Source organism: Arachis hypogaea, chromosome 1 (genome assembly GCF_003086295.3).
Source record: "Arachis hypogaea cultivar Tifrunner chromosome 1, arahy.Tifrunner.gnm2.J5K5, whole genome shotgun sequence".
NCBI classification, from domain to species: Eukaryota; Viridiplantae; Streptophyta; class Magnoliopsida; order Fabales; family Fabaceae; genus Arachis; species Arachis hypogaea.
In genome coordinates this window covers 90,912,464-90,934,228 of record NC_092036.1, presented here as the reverse complement: position 1 = coordinate 90,934,228, position 21,765 = coordinate 90,912,464, and the positions used below count along the sequence as shown (strand labels likewise).

Genomic DNA, 21,765 nt, shown 5'->3' with positions numbered 1-21,765 from the left:
GAAGCCCACCATGCATGCCAACAACTTTGAACTAAAACCCCAACTCATTACCCTTGTTCAAAACAACTGCTCATTTGGAGGAAGTGCTCAAGAAGACCCCAATCAACATCTAACCACCTTCCTGAGGATTTGTGACACTGTAAAGTCTAATGGAGTCCACCCGGATGTCTATAGGCTGCTTTTGTTCCCTTTTTCACTCAGGGACAAGGCATCCAAGTATCTTAAATCCTTTCTAAAGGAGAGCTTAACAAATTGGGAAGATATGGTGAACAAATTTTTGGCAAGATTCTACCCTCCTCAAAGAATTAATAGGCTGAGAGCTGAGGTGCAGACTTTCAGACAACAAGATGGTGAGACTCTCTATGAGGCATGGGAGAGGTTCAAGGACATAACAAGAAGATGCCCACCAGATATGTTCAACGAATGGGTTCAACTTCACATTTTCTATGAAGGTCTTTTCTATGAGTCAAAGAAGGCTGTAGATCATTCATCAGGGGGCTCTCTAAACAAGAAGAAAACCATTGAAGAAGCAATAGATGTCATTGAAACAGTAGCTGAGAATGACTACTTCTATGCCTCTGAAAGAAGTAACACTCGAGGAGTAATAGAGCTGAACCACATGGATGCATTACTAGCTCAAAATAAGATGATCACCAAGCAGCTAGCAGATCTCACCAAGAAGGTAGAGGAAAACTAAGTTGCAGTAGTCATCACTTCATCACCAGCTCAAGAAGGAGTGAATATAGGAGAAGAAGGTGACTGGGAACAAGCCAACTATGTTGGAAACTCAGCTAGACAAATGCATGACCCATACTCCAAAACTTACAACTCTGGATGGAGAAATCACCCCAACTTTGGTTGGGAAAATCAACAAGACCAAGGTCAAGACCAGAGACGCCACAACCTCAATTCCAACAACAATACAACTCACCAACATACCTCACAGAGATCCTATCAACACCCACCTAACCACCCTTCTCAATCACTTAACCCCAATCCACCATCACTAACGGATGATAGACTTTCAAAAATTGAGACTCTACTTGAAGATTTATGTAGAGAAGTCCAAGACAGTAAAGTTTTCCGGGAAGAAGTGCGATCCAACATGCAGAATCAAGATGCTGCCATCAAAAAACTTGAAACACAGATTGATTTCTTATTCAAGTAAGCCTCTGGACACAACAATTGCAGCAACACTAACTCAGCGCCAAGGGAGGAATGTCAAGCTATCACCCTCAGAAATGGGAAGGAATTGAAGGAGACCCATAAGAAACTACCAGAGAAGAATTTGGATGAAGAAGACAAGGGACAAGAGGAAGTTCGAATCTCCACCCCTAAGTTACATCAAGAAGGAGAAGCGTTCAAACCATGCCTTTCAAAAGCTCCATACCCCCAGCAGCTGCAAGTAAAGAAAAAAGGAGAGGATAACCAATTCTCAAGATTCTTGGAAATCTTCAAGAAACTACAAATCAACATACCCTTCGCTGAAGCAATAGAGCAAATGCCACTCTACGCCAAGTTCTTGAAGGAATTGATGACCAAGAAGAGAAGCTGGAAGAACAATGAGACTGTGGTACTCACCGAAGAGTGCAGTGCCATCATCCAACACAAATTGCCCCAGAAATTGAAGGATCATGGGAGCTTCCAAATCCCTTGAATCATAGGGGAAATCACAGTGGAAAACGCTTTATGCGATCTAGGAGCCAGCATAAATCTAATGTCTTTAGCAATGATGAAAAAAATGAAGATTGAGGAAGCCAAACCAACAAGAATGGCCCTGCAACTAGCAGACAGATCATTCAAGTTTCCCCACGGAATAGTAGAAGACTTATTGGTGAAGGTGGGAGATTTCATTTTTCCAGCAGATTTTATAATATTAGACATGGAGGAAGGAGCTAAGACTTCCATCATCCTGGGAAGGCCATTCTTGGCCACTGATGGAGCCATCATTGATGTCTAAAAAGGTGAACTTGTCCTTAGATTACATGAGGAGAAAATGACATTCAATGTGTTTAAAGCCATGAGTTACCCATACAACTCATTGGGAGAATGTATGAGGTTGGACTCGGTGGAGGCTTTGGTGCAAGAAACTCTTGAAGAAGAACTTGAGGAATTAACAGAAGGAGAATTAGCATCAAGCGAAGATGCTGCAGCCGCTGAAATGCATGATCAAGGCACACTAGAAAGGAAGGATGAAAGAAAAGAAGTACCCAAACTTGAGCTGAAGGCACTGCCACCCACTCTCAAGTATGCATACTTGGGAGAAAATAAAAGTTATCCAGTGATCATAAATTCAGCCCCCAGCCAAGAACAAGAGGAAAAGTTGCTTCAAGTCTTACAAAAACATAAGGATGCCATTGAATAGACACTTGCCGACTTGAAAGGAATCAGTTCATCCATATGCATGCATAAGATACTTTTGGAAGAGGATGCAAAACCTTCCATTTAGCCCTAAAGAAGGTTAAATCCAGCTATGAAGGAAGTAGTACAGAAAGAAGTCATGAAATTGTGGCAGGCAGGGGTAATCTATCCAATATCAGATAGCTCATGGGTCAGTCCAGTTCAAGTGGTCCCCAAGAAGGGAGGAATCACTGTGGTACCCAACGAAAGAAATGAGCTAATCCATACAAGAACTGTCACATGATGGAGGATGTTTATTGACTACAGAAAGCTCAATGAAGCCACAAGAAAGATCATTTTCCACTTATTTTCATGGATCAGATGCTAGAAAGACTTGCAGGACATGCATATTATTATTTTTTAGATGGTTATTCAGGATATAACCAAATAGTGGTTGACCCAAGAGACCAAGAGAAAACATCATTTACCTGCCCATATGGAGTGTTTGCCTACAGGCGCATGCCATTTGGACTATGTAATGCACCTACAACTTTTCAACACTGCATGCTTTCCATCTTCTCAGATATGATAGAGAAGTTCATTGAAGTTTTCATAGATGACTTCTCAGTATTCGGAGACTCCTTTCCTAATTGCCTAAACCATCTTGCCTTGGTATTAAAAAGATGTCAAGAGACCAACTTAGTCTTGAACTGGGAGAAATGTCACTTCATAGTGATAGAGGGAATAGTCCTTGGCCATAAAGTTTCTAACCAAGGCATTGAAGTAGACAGAGCTAAGGTGGAGCTAATTGAAAAATTACCTCCACCAAGTGATGTCAAGGCAATTAGGAGCTTTTTGTGACATGCTAGCTTCTATTGAAGGTTTATTAAAGATTTTTCAAAGATAGCCAAGCCCTTAAGCAACCTCCTAATGTCTGATACACCATTTATCTTTCATGAGAAATGCATGCTAGCATTTGAAAACTTGAAAAGGAGACTATCATCAGCTTCTATCATCACCCCACCTGATTGGAATTTACCATTTGAATTGATGTGTGATGCATCTGATTTTGTAGTTGGGGCAGTGTTAGGACAGAGAAAAGAAAATTTGGTGCATGTCATATACTATGTGATGAGCGGATAATTTATACGCTTTTTGGCATTGTTTTTAGTATGTTTTTAGTATGTTTTAGTTAGTTTTTATTATATTTTTATTAGTTTTTAGTTAAAATTTACTTTTCTGGACTTTACTATGAGTTTGTGTGTTTTTCTGTGATTTCAGGTATTTTCTAGCTGAAATTGAGGGACCTGAGCAAAAATCTGATTCAGAGGCTGAAAAGGACTGCAGATGCTGTTGGATTCTGACCTCCCTGCACTCGAAGTGAATTTTTTGGAGCTACAGAAGCCCAATTGGTGCGCTCTCAATTGCGTTGGAAAGTGGATATCCTGGGCTTTCCAGCATAGTATAATAGTCCATACTTTTCCGAGATTTGTTGGCCCAAATAGGCGTTCCAATTCAGCTCAAGAATTCTGGCGTAAAACACCGGAACTGGCACAAGAATGGGAGTTAAATGCCCAAACTAGCACAAAAGCTAGCGTTTAACTCCAAGAAAAGTCTCTACACGAAAATGCTTCAATGCTTAGCCCAAGCACACACCAAGTGGGCCCGGAAGTGGATTTTTATGTCATTTACTCATTTATGTAAACCCTAAGCTACTAGTTCTCTACAAATATGACCTTCTGCTATTGTATTTGAAATCTTTTGATCACTTTAGATCTTTTGATCACTTTAGATCTTTTGATCACTTTAGATCTTAGGATCAATCTTTTGATTATGTTTTTATGATTGAACCCTCTTTGGGATGCTGGCCATTCGGCCATGCCTAGACCTTGTTCTTATGTATTTTTAACGGTGGAGTTTCTACACACCATAGATTAAGGTGTGGAGCTCTGCTGTACCTCGAGTACTAATGCAATTACTATTGTTCTTCTATTCAATTCGGCTTATTCTTGTTCTAAAATATCACTTGTTCCTCAACTTGATGAATGTGATGATCCGTGACACTCATCATCATTCTCACCTATGAACGTGTGCCTGACAACCACCTCCGTTCTACCTTAGATTGAGTGAATATCTCTTGGATCCCTTAATCAGAATCTTGGTGGTATAAGCTAGAATTGATGGTGGCATTCAAGAGAATCCCGAAGGTCTAAACCTTGTCTGTGGTATTCTGAGTAGGATTCAAGGATTGAATGACTGTGACGAGCTTCAAACTCCTAAAGGTTGGGCGTTAGTGACAGACGCAAAAGAATCACTGGATTCTATTCCAACCTGATTGAGAACCGACAGATGATTAGCCGTGCTGTGACAGAGCGCGTTGAACATTTTCACTGAGAGGACGGGATTGTAGCCATTGACAACGGTGATGCCCAACATACAGCTTGCCATGGAAAGGAGTAAGAAGGATTGGATGAAGATAGTAGGAAAGTAGAGAGACGGAAGGGATAAAGCATCTCCATATGCTTATCTGAAATTATCACCAATGAATTACATAAGTATCTCTATCTTTATTTTATGCTTTATTCATAAATCATTCATAACCATTTGAATCTGCCTGACTGAGATTTACAAGATGACCATAGCTTGCTTCATATCAACAATCTCCGTGGGATCGACCCTTACTCGCGTAAGGTCTATTACTTGGACGACCCAGTGCACTTGCTGGTTAGTTGTGCGAAGTTGTGATAAAGAGTTGAGATTGTAATTGAGCGTACCATGTTGATGGCGCCATTGATGATCACAATTTCGTGCACCAAGTTTTTGGCACCATTGTCGGGGATTGTTCGAGTTTGGACAATAGATGGTTAATCTTGTTGCTTGGTTTAAGTGTGGGGAGGTTGATAAACCCCAATTGTAGGGTTTATCTTGTATTGATTTTAGGAGATTTTATGACCTTTTACCCACATTTATTCAATGAATTAGCATGATTTTGTGATTATCTCCTTATTTGAGGTTAAGTGTGAAAACATGCTTTTTAGGCCTTTAACTTGATGATTTTAATCTTCCTTTGATTCCACTAGATGCCTTGATGTGTTTGTTAGTGATTTCATTTTGAAAACCTGGCGCTTACGCACACCTTGCAAATTACCCCATGGACGCGTACGCGTGCTGTGCGCGTACGCGTCGGGGCTGGTTTGTGATTTTTTAATGAAAACGTGGCCAGCAAATTCAGAAGGGTGGTGGGGCCCAATCCCGACCAACTTTGGCGCCAAAGATGCTATTTAAAGCCAAGGATTGAAGAGCAAAGGGGATTCCATTCATTTTTTTACTCATTAGGATTAGTTAGAAGTAGTTTCTAGAGAGAGAAGCTCTCACTTCTCTCTAGGATTAGGATTAGGATAAGGTTTAGTTCTTAGATCTAGGTTTTAATTTATCTTCTTCTACTTCTATCTTCTCAATTCCTTGTAGTTACATTCATGCTTCTTCCATTCTTTTGTTGTAATCTCTTTTATGTTGTTCTTGTATTTTGTTGTAGATCTACTTTTGTTTCTTCTACTCTCTTTCAATTCAATCAAGGTAGTTCATAATAAATGTGTTTCTTTTGATTGTTGTTGTTAATTCCTTTCAATAATTGTTGTTAGATTCTATTCTTGTTATCAATTTACTATGCTATTCTTTTGTACCTTCCAAGTGTTTGATGAAATGCTTGGTTGGGTTTTAGTGTAGGTTTTGTTCCTCTTGGCCTAGGTAGAGTAATTAGTGACTCTTGAGTTATCTAATTCCCTTGTTGATTGATAATTAGAAGTTGCTAATTGATTTAAATGCCTCTAAAGCTAGTCTTTCCTTTAGAAGTTGATTAGGACTTGAGGAATCAAATTGATCCATCTACTTGACTTTCCTCCATGGTTAGAGGTTAACTAAGTGGGAGTAATGGACAATTTTTTATCACAATTGAGGAGGATAACTAGGATAGGACTTCTATTTCTTATATCTTGTCAAGAGCTTTGTTAGCTGTTAGTTTATTTTCTTTGCCATTTATATTTCTTGTCTAAAATCTCAAAAACCCCAAAATAACTCACAACCAACAACAAGACACTTATTGTAATTCCTAGGGAGAACGCCCCGAGGTTCAATACTTTGGTTTATAAATTTAGGCGTTTGTTACTTGTGACAAACAATCTTTTGTATGAAAGGATTATTGCTTGGTTTAGAAACTATACTTTACAACGAGATTTCATTGTTGAATTTCTAAGCCATCAAAAATCCAATCATCAATGCATCACCATGGAAGTCATGTTGGAATGAAGTTGGGGTGTTGTTCATGTATTGCACCTGCTCAGGCCTTTGTTGCTCATAGTTGAATGCCTCAAAGCCTTTTTTAGATTGATTCCTCCATGTGAGACTTGAGATTGGCCTTGTGTGTTTACTACAACAAATTACAATCCATCAGTTCTCTTGGCCATCATCTCTATTTGTTCCTGAATTTGTTGGTGCATCTACTTGTCTCGAGCTAGGATTGCATTTACTCCTTCATGTTCCATCACTCCCCTATTTGGAGTTGTGTTATGGTGCCTCTCAGAAGAGTAGAAATATTGATTGTGGCCACCATATCAATGAGTGCCTCTAAGAAGAGTAGAAATATTGATTGTGGCCACCATATCAATGAGGTCTTGTGCTTCTTGAGGGGTCTTCATGATCTGGAGTGAACCTCCTGAGGAGTAATCTAGTTCTTTTCTTGCCTTTAGAGAAAGACCTTCATAGAAGTTTTGAAGTTTCACCCATTAATGAGGGAAAAAAGGTTTCCACTCAAACTAACCGGCAAGAGTACCGGGTTGCATCAAGTAATAATAACTCACAAGAGTGAGGTCGATCCCATAGGGATTGATGGATCAAGCAACTTTAGTATGGTGATAAATTTAGTTAAGCTAATATTGATGAATTGAGTGATTTGTGATTCACATCAAGTAAATAGCAAGAAATTGAAATGGTGGAAGCAAAATAGCAGAAACTTAAATGGCAAGAAAGGTAAATTGCTGGAACTTAAGGTGTAGGAAATTAAAAAGAACTAAATCTTAAGTTGCAAGAAAAGTAAATGACTGAATCTTAAAGTGCATAAATATTAAATAGCAAGGAAACTTAAATTGCATGAATAATAAAGGGATTTGGATTTTGGGAATCAAAATAGAACTAGACAATATAAATTGCAGCAAGTGCAAAGAGATCAAAGTGAAAGAAATTCAAAGAAAGTGATTCATCAGGGATTGAAGATATTGTAATCCTTTATGAATCAATTGAGTCTCAACTCCTTTCTCAATCATATGCAAAGATCTATGACGGATTGAAATTGATTGGATCCCAATTCCTTGGCAATCCAATCTCTCTAATCACAATCAATCTTGCCAATTCCTTGATCTAATTATCATGAGAAGAGTTATAGCACATTTCTCTCATCCATAAGCCACACTAACTCTCAAGATCTCAATTCCTCCCGAATGGTGTTGATCAAGAGAGTAGTAAAGGATCGAGCTTCAGTTCTAATGAAGGTGATTCCCCTTCCGAGGCTCACACCCATATTCAATTGAATTAAACCCCCTTCCGGAGTGAATAATTCACAATCAAAGTAGAAGATACCCAATAGCTATACAATTGAATTGAGAAGAAGAAAAATTTCATTGATTTATTGGAATTACAATAGGGCTCCTCCCCCTAATGAAATTGAGGTTTAGTTCATTATTGCTCTAGTACCAAAACAGGGAAGAAAAATTGCAGAAGATGAAGAACAGAAAAGAAATTAAAAACCAGATCTAAAATTGGAAAGGAAACTAAAAGAAGTGAAAAAGAAGATCCCCCAGAAGAAGTGGTAGAAAAATAAAAAAAAAGTTCCTAATGAAATCAAATTTTCCTCTATTTATACACTTTCTAATTCAATCATTCAGTCCTTGGAGTGGGCTTTTTGGCCTTTTAATGAAGTAGGTCATTCAGTCATTCAGTCCTTTGCGCGTGCGCGTGGATGACACGTTACCACTTTCACGCTCCAGCATCATCTACATGTCTACGCCAATCACCAATAGTGTCACATCGACACGTGCGCGTCGATGACCAAATTCAAATTCCAACTCTAAAAGTATCGTAGGCATTCATTCAAAGTGAACGTAGCGTTCTTGGCTGGTGAGCGCTGATCCTCCATCCACGCGTGCGCGCCATGCATGCGTACGCGTGGATCTCCAAAAATGCTTCTCCATGCGTAAGTGTCTTGTACGCGTGTGCGTCACGTGTGAACGGAGCATTCTTTAACTGAACGTAGCGTTCATCTGCACCTTGTATTTCTCTACTTTTCTTTCTTCATCTTTTCACCTGCCATCAATCAAACATGCCATCAAAGTCTCACCAAAATCATAGTGTTTTACATCATTCATAATAATCACTAAATTGTGCATAAATCTCATGATTTTGTATAAAATTAACAATGTTTGATTGAATCAAGATAAACATGAAATTCTACTCCAATCACTTACTTATTGTGCAAGAAAGTGCATAAAACCTAATAAAAGCAAGGAAAAATGCTAGTAAAACTTGCATAAGATGACTTGTCATCACCCATTCACTGAATATGTCCGGTGGGCACCTCTTTATCAAGGCTTTCTATCTTTTCCATGCCTCATAGAGTGACTCTCCTTCCATTTGTGTGAAGGTTTGCACCTCTGTCTTCAGCTTGATGATTCTCTGAGGTGGGTAAAACTTGGGTAATAATTTTCTCACCAGGTCGTGCCAATTGTTAATGCTCTCCTTGGGAAAGGTTTCTAGCCATTGAGATGCTCTGTCCCTCAAGGAGAAAGGAAATAGAAGTAACTTGTAGATGTCAGGATGCACCCCATTTGTCTTGACTGTTTCACAAATCCTCAAGAAAACTTACAAGTGTTGATTGGGGTCTTCAAGAAGGCCTCATCCATAAGAGCAATTGTTTAGCACCAAAGTGATGAGTTGAGGCTTCAACTCGAAGTCATTTGCATGAACATTTAGGGTGAGGATGCTACTTCCATAGTGTCTAGGATAAGGGATAGTGTGATTGGGTTTTCCTCGATCACTTGGTCTTCTTCTAATTCCTTTTCATTTCCCCTGGCATACACAACATAAAATAAACTGCAATGACAGATGAACACTCTATTTCTAGAGTTAGTGTTAGAGGGTTAGGTGACACAAAGTGTCAAACAGTTAGTATTCTTAAAAGAAAATAAAAGAAAAATGCTTAATCGAGACTTATCACCCACTTAATCATTGTCAATCTAAATCAATCCCCGATAATGGCGCCAAAAACTTGATGCACGGGTAATTACACCCGCATTAACTACCGGCAAGTATACCGGGTCGCATCAAGTAGTAAAACTCACGAGAGTGAGGTTGATCTGACAGGGATTGATGGATCAAGCAATTTTAGTGAGGTGGTTAGTCTAGTCAAGCGAATATTGAAAGGTTTTGGTGAAATTGAACTAGCAGAATGTAAATTGCAAAAAAATTGAATGCTGAAAGTAAAGTGCAGAATGTAAATTGTGGATGGCAAGAAACTTAAATGAGCTTGAAACATAAATAGCATGAAAGTAAAGGCTAAAATATAAATGACAATAGAAAGTAAATAGCATGAAATGTAAAGGGCTTTGGGTGCTGGGTGATGACAAGTCATCTTAGCTAAATTAGTTAATTAGTTTAGTTACTTTTAGCTTAATTTCATTCACTTTGTTTGAACTAAACAAGCACTTTGATGAGTTTTATCCCCATGCATACAATCTCCCAAGATCTTAATTCCTCCTGATTGATGTTGATAAAGAGAATTGTGAAGGATAGAGCTTCAATTCTAATGTCTATGATTCCCTTTCCGAGGCTTACATAAGCATTCAATAGATTTAAACCCCCTTCCGGAGTGAGTAAATCACAATAAACAAAGAAGATATCCTTTAGCTACAACAAGCAGATTGAGATAAGAAGAATTTCATTCGACCATGTAATTACAATAGAACTCCTCCCCTGTGATTTGGGGTTTAGTGAATTAGAGCTCTAAGAACACTTGCAGGAAATTTAAATTGCATGAAAGTAAATCAAATTGAATGCAAGAGTATCCAAACTAGGAATCCTATACTAGTTCTCTGGAGTCTCTAATCCTCCAGCTTTCAGAGCCTCCTTTTCAACTTCAAAAGCTCCTCTATTTATACATCTCTTCTCATCTTTAAATGGGTCTTCAAGTACTTGGATGTGGGCTTTGGCCGTAGTTGAAGTAAGCTTGGAGTGGCTCTTGAAGTTAACGTTGAAGTTATTAACGTTGCATGGGTGCCCCTGGAAATGAACATTGGCACTAACGTTGAGACACCAACGTGCCCAATAACGCTCTGTCTAGTGTGCGTACGTACACTGCATTGTGCGCGCTCACACTGGCTAATTTTCCTCCTGTGCATAAACACACTCCCCTGTGCGTACGCATACTAGCCAAAATTTATAATTCTAGCGTTTGTACTGGCGTTGATGGACAACATTGGTGGGTTAACGTTCCACTTGTTCGTACGCACACTACCTTGTGCGTGCGCACACAAACAAATTTTCTTCTTGTTCGTATGCACAGAGCTGTGTTCGTACACACACAAAGCAATTCTTCCAGCTTCCAATTTGAGAGTTTGTCGAAGACGTTGGTGTGCCAACTTTAGGTAACGTTGGCACACCAACGTTGGCACCTTTTTCTTGTGTAGTAACGTTGGTGAGCCAACTTTGGGGCCCCCAATGTTGCTTGTTAACTTTGAAAACAATAGTGGGCAATGTCAGTGAGCCAACTTAGGGCACTAACGTTGCTCACTCTTCCTTGGCAATGTTGATGGGCAACATTGGTGGGCCAACTTTGGCCACCAACGTTGCTTCTCCCCTTCCTTGTTAATGTTGGAAGGCAACGTTGGTGAGCCAACTTTGGCCACCAACGTTGCTTCCCTTTCTTGAGCAACGTTTATAGGCAACGTTGGTGAGCCAACTTTGGCCACCAACGTTGCTTCCTTTCCTCTTTGGCACGTTAATAGCAATGTTAGTGAGCTAACTTTAACCACCAACATTGCTTTCTCTTCTTCTTCTTTGCCCTTCCTCTGCTTCTTCTTACCAATCATCAACCAAACAAATGCATCAAAGCCTTGTCATAATCACCAGATAATGCATCATTTCATTTCATCATGTAATTCTTGCATTAATCTCATGAAAATACTCATAATTAACAATGTTTCATTGAATCAAGACATACATACATTACTCATCCAAATACTTGCTTATTTCCTAAGAAATGCATGAAAACCAAGTAAAAACTAATGAAAAAGGCATGTGAAACTAGCCTAAGATGCCTAGGCATCATAACACCAAACATAAATCTTGTTTGTCCCCAAGCAAGCAGTAAAATAATAAGAGAAATGAATGAACACACATTATCCTAGTGATTCTTATTTTTGGCTAAAGTGGTGATATTCCTTTGGATCATCACTTTGTTTGCACCCTATAAGACTTGTTATTTTTTGGTCCTTGGTTTGAGCTTTTCTTGCTCTCTTTCTTTTGAGACTTATTGCTTGGCTGAGGCTGAATGTTTTGTGTTAAGGTAGCTCTTTAAAGTAAGCTTTCAGCCAGCATTTCTGCCCCAGTTGGTTAAAGATGCTAGGTGTTGAGACACCCCTAAGCACTTACTTGCTCAAGCCTCTCCGTAGCACAAACACATCACAGGAATTTAGCATGTTTTATTCTTTGGACATTGGTGCCCAGCACCTCTTTGGGTTATGCTTTGTCTCAAAGTAGCTCTTGATGGTGGACTTTCGGTTGGCAATCCCGGGTTAGTTAACCCAACTTTCCAGGTGATGAAGCACCCCTTAGAGCCTAGTTGTCCAAGCTTATCCTTGTACAAGAGCATCACAAGCATATTTTCAAAATCTCAAGCCATTGGTGCCTAGCCCTGTTTATTTCTTTTTGTTTCTTTCTCTTGTATTTTCTTTCTTTTATTATGAAACTCTTTCATTTGTCAAGTCTCATAGAATGTAACTCAAGTTCATATCTCAAAGTCATGCTGACCTTTAGCTTTATTTATGAATCAACTAATGAACAAGCACATACCACCACATAACCTTAGGATTTTTTATTCTACCTTCTAACAAAATGGACCTTTTACTCTTTCTCTGTTTCGTAATCATTCTCTTTTATTCATGCATAAAGGAACAAAGTATACAGCTCAAGCAAGATGACATGCCATAAGTACTTAGAGTAGCAAGCTAAATCAGCATAAGAATCAACCTAAATACAAATGAATAATGATTAAGAAGACACTGATCAACAAGGGTGCAATTGCACTTTCAATTAACACATTTAAACCAAAGACAGTTAAGAAGCAATACAACCTCTTGGTGTCCATTTGTTTCCTCCTTGTCTTCACCATCTTTAGCTTTTGTATCCTTCTTTATCTTTTTGGATGATGGTGCATATTTCTTCCAAGAGATTGAATGACTTCTTGCAAAGATATTGAAAGTTGCTTGCTCCCTAAGCACTTGAGAGATGGTTAGCATGTATGTATGCTTGTGATTTTCCGAACTTAAGTTGGTGTGTGAACATCAAACTTAGTTCCTTGCCTATTTCTACATGCAGCAACTGAATACATGTATGAAAACATCAAGTGATTTTATTAAGAAAACAAACTATGAATTAGAAAGTAAACAATTGTTAAGTAGTTTCTCTAATTGTTTGGAGTTAGTGACTAATCATGCTGAGGTTGCAATGTGTTCTTAATGAAATTTGTGGTGGAACACAAAACTTATAATTACACATTCACCCTTGAGATACTTTGGTGTGCAACACCAAACTTTGCTCCATGTAAGTTTTAATATAGAGAAATCTTCTCCATGTCTAAGATGACAAAGTCAGCTGGGAGAAAAATTTTTCCTACTCTTACCATCACATTCTCCATAACTCCAAATTCTTGTTTAATGGTTTTGTCAGCCATTTTGAGAGCTATCCGAGTGAATTTTAGTTCAAGAATTTGGAGTTTCTTCATGAGAGATAGAGGCATCAAGTTTATGCTTGCACTAGTGTCACGGAATGATTTCTCAATTGTTATGTTCTCTTTGGTGCAAGGGATATGAAAACTTCCAAGATCATTTTTCTTCACTGGTAATTCTCTTTGGATCATAGCACTATACTCCATTGTCATCTCAATAATTTGTCCTTCTTTAAAGGATCTTTTCTTTGTCAACACTTCCTTCATAAAGTTGGCATATAATGGAATATGTTCAAGTGCTTCTATGAATGGAATATTGATGTGGAGTGTCTTGAATATCTCCAAGAATTTGGAGTAGTGCTTCTCCTTATTTTCTTCCTCAAACCTTTGAGGATATGGAAGCTTTGGGACATATGGCTTCACCTATTCCTTCTTCTCTTGTGGTTCTGGTCCAAGGATGTTCTTGTCTTTCTTCGAGATTTGTGAGTCTTCAATCTTGTGATCCTCCTCACTCCTCTCTATCTTTTCTTTTGAAACTTCTCTGTCGTAATCTTCCTAAATGGTGGCTTCTTTTTCTATAATCTTCCCACTTCTCAATGTCATTGCTTTGCACTCTTCCCATCTTGAAGCTTTTCCTTTGTCCCTTGGGTTGTCTTCTATGTCACCAGGGATAGCATTTGCTCACTTTTCACCCATCTCTGTAATTTGTTTACCATTTGTCCTATGTGCCTTTCATGATTTTTTATTGATGCCTCTTGGTTTTTACTAGTCATGGCTTGATCTTTTCTTGCTGTTTCCCGATCATTCTTGCCATCTCTTGAGTTTTGATGAGTTTCTCCATCAATATCTCTAAGTTAGAGATCCTTTGAGTGTCTGGATGTGGCTGTGAATGCATGGGATGTGATGGTTGCTGATGAAAGTAATTTGAGACATTGGGAGAGGTATTTTGTGGGTTAAATGGTGGTGTCGAGAAGTTGTTCTGGGGAAATTGTTAAGTGTTATAGGGTTGGAGGTATGTGTTTTATGGTTTTGTGTATTGGTTATTGTTAGTATGGTGTTGGTTGTGCTTGTTTGTGTTGCAGAAGCTATTAGAATTGAAGTTCCTTTGTCCTTGATTCTATATCTCACCCTACCTCAAGTTGGAGTGATTCCTCCAAGATGGATTGTATGCATCACCATGAAAGTCATGTTGGAACGAACTTGGGGTGTTGTTCATGTATTGCACCTGCTCAGGCCTTTGTTGCTCATAGTTGAATGCCTCAAAGCATTCTTCAGATTGATTCCATCCATGTGAGACTTGAGATTGGCCTTCTGTGCTCACTGCAGCAAGTTGCAATCCATCAATTCTCTTGGCTATCATCTCTATTTGTTGCTGAATTTATTGGTGCATCTACTTGTCTTGAGCTAGGATTGCATTTACTCCTTCACGTTCCATCACTCCCCTTTTTGGAGTTGTGTTGTGGTCTAATAAGTCCATATTTGACGATATATTTTGGTTTGATCAGAGTGGATTAAACCCATATTTATTCACCAATATAGCATACTTTTGTGTTTTCTCTCTAAATTGAGCTTAATTGGGAAATCATGCTATTTTGTGCTTAATTTGGTCAATTTTATTCCACTTTCATTCTATTCAATGCCTTGATGGTTTTGATGAGTGATTTCAGGTGTAATAGGTTGGAATGACTTGATGAGAGTGGAGGAAAAGCATGCAATTGGGAGAAAATATGAAGAAAATAAAAGAGAAGCACACAGCCATGTGTGCGTACGCACAAGTAGAAATTTCAGCATGTGTGCGTACGCAAACACCTGTGCATACACACAGGTACCAGCACGTGACCTCATTAAAAAGTCACGTGGCTCACGATTTTGGGGCTCTTTTGGCCCATTTCTAAAGGCTTGGATGCTGAAATCAAAGGCTCTATGAAGGGAGCAACATCTCATATGAAGGCATTAGGTTTTTAGTAGGGTAGAATACACTTTTAGGAGTAGTTTTAGGGTAGTTTAGTTTAGGTTTTCTCTCAAAAATTTCTTAGGTTTAATTAGGGTTTGTAGCATTTTATAGTTCAATTTTGTTCTTGGACTTTGCTATCTCATTGTAAGTATTTTCTTCATTTTCCCTTTATTATATTACTTGTTCTACACTTTCTTCTACTTTAATTTCCTTTGTCAATATAGACATAGTTTTGCAATTTTGAATTTCTAGTTGGTTAATTTGATGTTTGATGGTTGTTTTATGTTTATTGAGTTATCTTTGTTGATTGTGATCATTTGTGGTTCATATCTTTCATCATTTTTCCAATTTTGCCATGTTTTATGTTTATACCCACTATGTGTTTGATGAAATGCCAATTTTGATTATGGGGTAGATTTTCACCCCTTGGCTTGGGGAAAATGAGTTTATGGATTATTGTAGCCATAATGTCCAACATTTAGTGATAATTCTTGGGTTGTTAGTTGTTATTGTTTCCACTAACACTATCTTCTTACTAAGATAATTAGTAAGTTAGCTAGGATTTGTGGATTAATGACAATTATGTTCACTTGACCTATCTTTCGATGTTAAGGGTTCACTTAGTGAGATTAATCCATCATAATTATCTTAGTTGGGGTTAAGGCAAGGAAGGGATTTCAAACTCATCCCAAGTCAAGGTTTCATTTATGTTTTAAACTACTTTTCCACCAATTTTGAGTCTTACTTGTTTATATTACACACATAGTTCTTTTGTTCCTTCATTGGTTTATTAATTGCAGTTATGTCTCGTTCTTTTATCTCTTTATTGCTTACTTTCAATCATTGAAAACCCCTCTGTTCTTGCAACTGATGCCAGGGCATTTTGGCCAGTTTCACTGACCTTTTATTTACTGTTTTTAGGTAATTTCATGCACTTTCTTAGGAAATAAGTTAGTTTTGGGCAGATATTCACTCAGACCTTGATTCAAGCATACATTGTGCATTTTACATTATTTCATGAGGTTTTTGCATGATTTTAATGACAAAATTGTATATTGCATTACCCATGACTTGGACTAGAACTTTGATGCACTTTATTGCTTGATTTCAGGACCAAAAGGAAGCAAGGAATGGGAGGTAACTTGCAAAGTTAAGGAGAAAAGTAATTGCCAAAAACACTCTCAAAAGCCATCAATGCCCACGTTAAAGAGTCACGTTAACAAAGTTAACGTGAACTCTAACGTGGAGAAGAGAAGTTGAGCCAACGTTAGTGACACTTAACATTGTCACTAACGTTGGCAATTGCTCACAAATGGCCACGTTAGAAGCCACGTTAACCTAGTTAACGTGGCCTCTAACGTTAAAGGGGGAAGAGAAGCCAACGTTAGTGACACTCAACATTGTCACTAACGTTGGTCTAAGGTGCAAAGAGCCACGTTAACTCCCACGTTAACTTGGTTAACGTGGGAGCTAACGTAAGAGATGGAGAGTTGTTGACAACGTTAGTGACACTCAACATTGTCACTAACGTTGGAGCAACTACTCAAACCCCAAGAGCCACGTTAACCTCCACGTTAACTTGGTTAACGTGGAAGCTAACGATGAGGAATGAAGAATGAGCCAACATTAGTGACACTCAACATTGTCACTAACGTTGGGATGGCTAAGAATGGCCACGTTAGAAGCCACGTTAACCCAGTTAACGTAGACTCTAACGTGAGACCTAGGGGCACACTTGAACGTTAGTGACAATGTTGAGTGTCACTAACGTTCTCGAAGGTTGGCAAAAGCCACGTTAGAAGCCACGTTAACCTAGTTAACGTGAGCTTTAACGTGAAGCAAGAAGGGGCACACTTGAACGTTAGTGACAATGTTGAGTGTCACTAACGTTCTCGAAGGCTAACAAGGCAACGTTAAAAGCCACGTTAACCCAGTTAACGTGGGCTTTAACGTGAGGCAAAGGGGTGCATGGCAACGTTAGTGACAATGTTAAGTGTCACTAACGTTCTCGAACTTGTATTTTCACTAAATGTTAAACACCCCTAACGTCTTGAGCTAAAGTCTCTACCCACTTCACACTTTCTCTCTGCAAGTAAGCCAAGCCCAAATGAAGAAAGGAACTACTTCAAACTAAAAGATCTAGAGGCCCAAGACTTGAAGAACTAACTAGAAGCTGAGAAGAGTAGTATATATAGGAGTAGTTTTGAAATAGAGAGGAGCTTTTTGGGGGAGGAAGAGAGATAACTACTCTCTGTATTTTTACTTTCTATGCACTTCTAGTTTTATCATGTATTCTCCATCTTTGATTTTGATTTCTAGAGCTATGAACAACTAAACCCCTTTCATTGGGTTAGGGAGCTCTGTTGTAATTTGATGGATCAATACTAATTTTCTTGTTCTTCTTCTATCTTTCCTTTTGATTTTACTTGAAAGCTTTCGATCTTCATCCAATTGGATAGTGATCTTGGAAAAGAAGCTATTCAAACATGGATCTCTTCGGATCCTTGAAAGAGGAATGAAGAGATTAGCTAGAAATGCTTTCTCATGCTGGACCAAATTGAGTGTGGATGGGTATGTGGCTATTGTGAGTTTTTACTTGACGACAATTCGGTACACTTGCCGAATGGGAATTTGTTGAGAGACAAGTTTTACCCCGATCAGCAACCAAAATTGTATGCACTTGTTGTCACTAGTTCCTAGGGAGAACGACCCGAAAGTTTAAATATTCTCTATTATCGTGTTTTGATTTTGACATCTTCTGAATTTAAATTCGATTCTTGGCCAATAGTTGGGTTGTGAACTATACTGCAACGCCAATCTTATTTTGAGAAAATTTCCTAACCCACCTTCAATCCATCATCAAATTTTGGCGCCATTGCCAGGGAGCAAGCGCCATGAGTGCCATAATTTTGGTTGTTGTTAATATGTGTATAGTGTGAATAGATACTTTTTGGTTGTTTGTTTGCTTTTGTCGGTAATTAGGATTTTTGCTCCTTCTGTTAATTGATGTCTTTAGTTTTTATTTTCAATTTTCTCTATAAGTTATCACCCTCTTGGTTTGGAGTTTGGTTGTGATCATTTTGTAGGGTTTGATAACTTTAATTTTGGATTGCATCATGGGATTGGAGCATAAATTTTGGAAAGAGCAACCTCTTCTATACTACAATGAGCCATACCCTCACAAATATGCATACCCAAACCAAGGATATGGTGGATTTCACAATGATATCACACCTCCTTCACCATATACCTATGACCCATACCCCCAACATAACCCTCAATCACCATATTTTCAAACACCACACCAATACCAACAACCACATCCGTACATACCATCTCAAAACACTCACCAACATGAGTCACCTCCCACATATACAACCTTTTTCCCAAATTATGAACTTTCTTTTCACCACAATGTGATGTTTTCCTAACCTTGACCTAAGACCATTAAGACCTTCCAGCCTTTCTCCAAGAGAAAGAAGGATTCTGAAGAACACAAGGACAATTCATGGCTACCATAGGCGAAGAGGTAAACCGCTTAATCCTCCAATGCTCAACCGATTAAGGCATTCCTCTTGAAGGATGTGAAGGATCAACTAAAGAATGTAGTGAAAAGGAGAACATGGAGCTACAAGGGAAAGCTGAAGGGTCAGAGCTTGAAGTGCAACATGAGGAAGAAAGTGAAGTATTTGAACCGGAGGGGAGAAAGGAGGAGTTGAGGGAGGTTGATCAAGATGAAAATTCCATCATTGACGATTTTTTGTCCTCGTTGGTTGATGAGAGAGAATTTATGCCAATTCGGAAAACTAGATAAAATAATTCCGTTGTGAGTATAGTCCAAACCGGCAATGGATCCTCTCAATAAAAAATTCAATTCAAGATAATGTCACAATTCAAACCAAATTTAACCGGGAGTATTTAGACTCCCGGGTCGTCTTCCCTGGGAACTAGCGACAATGAGCGCGCAAATTTTGGTTGTAAGGAAACAAGGAGGTTCTCAACAATTGAAATAAACAAATAAAGAGATAAAAGAACAAGACAAAATTGCAGTTAATAAACTAATAAAGGAACAAAAGAACTATGTATGTAATATAAACAAGTAACGCTATAAAGTAATTGAAATGTGGTTTAAAACATAAATGAAACCTTGACTAGGGATGAGTTATGGAATTCATTCCTTGCCATAGCCACAACTATTATAATTGTGATGGATTAATCTCACTAAGTCAACCCTCAACATCGAAGAATAAGTCAAGTGAGCATAATTGTTATTAATCCACAAATCCTAGTTAACTTACCAAATTAATTGGCAAAAAGCTAGTGTTAGTAGAAACAATAACAATTAACAACCCAAGAATTATCCCTAAATGTTGGACATTATGGCTCTAGTAATCCATAAACTCATTTTCCCAAGTCAAGGTGTGGAAATCTACCACATAAATAAGATTGGAATTCTATCGAACACATAGTGGGCATAAACATAAAACATAGCAAAATTGGGAAAATGATGAAAACTATGAACTACAAATGATCAAAATTCATAAAAGCAACTTAAACAAACATAAAATAAGCATCAATCATCAAATTCAACAACTATAATTCCAAAATTGCAAGACTATGTAAATTAACAAAGGAAGCTAAAACATAGGAAAGTGTAGGCAAAGTAATATAATAAAAAGAGACAATTAAAGAAATACTTACAATGTAAATTGCAAAATTCAAAAGTAAGACTTGAAGTATAAAACCTTACAAAACCCTAATTAAGAACCCTAAGTGAGAATTTCCTAATCTACACTACTCCTACTCCTACTATGTGTTTTTTACCCTACAAGTGATCTCTCTTGTTAAGTGTTAAATTCCCCTTGACATAGTACTCTAATTCAGCCTTCAAGCCTTCCATAATGGGCCAAGAGGCCTCAGAAATCCAAAGCACATGTTTCATTAATAAAATCACGTGCAGGGACCTGTGCGGATGCACAGATGTGTGCGTCCATACACTTGGCTGAAAATCTTCCTGTGCGTACGCACAGGTACTTGTGCGCATGCACACGTCGCTGTGTGTGTTTTTCCTTGTTTTCTTCATGTGTTCTCCCTTTTACATGCTTTCTTCAACTTTTGGCCATCCATTCTTGCCTCTAAGGCCTGAAATCACTCAACAAACATATCACGGCATCGAATGGAATAAAATTAGAATTAAATTGCTCATTTCAAGCACGAAATTGCATGTTTTCACGTTTAGGCAAATTTTAGGGATCTAACACAAAAGTATGCTATTTTGGTGCTTAAATGTGAGTTTATGTGATGAAATCCATCCAAATCAAGTCAAAATATCTCATCAAATATGGACTCATCAATTCTTCCACACTTAAATAATAGCATGTTCTCATGCTAAACCAAACAAGGAGAATGATCAAAGGGAAATAACTTATTGAATGCAACTATCTATATGCATGCAAGTATGTATATATTCTAAATAACTATATATACTATAGTATCCTATTGAATTGGTGAAAATAAACAATCAAATTCCCAAGCAAGTATATAGACACATAGGGCTAAGCAAGGAAATAATCCAATGCACTCAAAATCTAAAGAATTGATTTACTTTTCAAAATGAAGCAACTTGCAAGAATACATGATAAGAAGTATGGAAACATAGAGTTGAGTGATTGAACCCTCACTAGGTGTGTATACACTCTCAACACTTGGTGTTTAAGGTTTAATCACTCAAGTCTCCTCCTAATCATGCTTTCAAGGATTTGCTTTTCATCTAACAATCAACAAACATATGTTGAATGAATGCAATTATCATGAGGACTTATTAGGGTTGTAATGGGGATAGGGTTAAGGTGGGATAGATATGGCTAAGTGGACTAAAGAATTGGATCTTTGATTAGCCCAAGTACCTCACTCAACCTATATCAACCAAATCACAAAAATGAATTCTAACCCCCTATTACTTCTTTTCGCCCACATTCATGCCTTAGTTTCTATTCAAAACACATATGCATTTTTTATTCATTTTTTTCTTTTTCTTTGGGATAACTTTTGTCCCATCTTATTATTATATTATTATTATTATTTTATTTTTTTCATTTCATTTTTTTCTACTTCTCTTTTTTTCTATGACAAATGTATATGGTTAAAGCAAATTGTAATATGAATGTGCACCCATTTTTCCCAAATTTTCAATAATTACCCAAAACAAAATGTTTCTTCTACCAAGTCTTCCCAAAATTTCCCCCTACTTAAATGACATACACTTCTCAACCTAAGGTAATCAAAGAAGGAATTCAAGATTATTCATAGTTTTTTCGCTTAAGGTTGTGATGTGCTAACAACTAGAACAAAGGGGATTAAAAAGCTCAAAAGGGATTAACAAAGGTAGATGCAAGGGTAGGTCCATATGGGTGAGTGAGTTTAATTCACAATGGCCTCAATCATGCTAAATTCATTCAAAACATCAAACATCGGAAATAAA

At 38.0% G+C, this 21,765-nt stretch overlaps 1 non-coding gene across 1 annotated transcript; it reads right to left on the bottom strand.

The window, feature by feature from the left end:
- Nucleotides 1-310: 310 nt before the first annotated feature.
- On the bottom strand, nucleotides 311-417 carry LOC112716060 (small nucleolar RNA R71). The gene has a single exon (XR_003160145.1). It is a non-coding gene; the product is annotated as a small nucleolar RNA R71 (small nucleolar RNA).
- Between the last annotated feature and the right edge of the window lie 21,348 nt (nucleotides 418-21,765).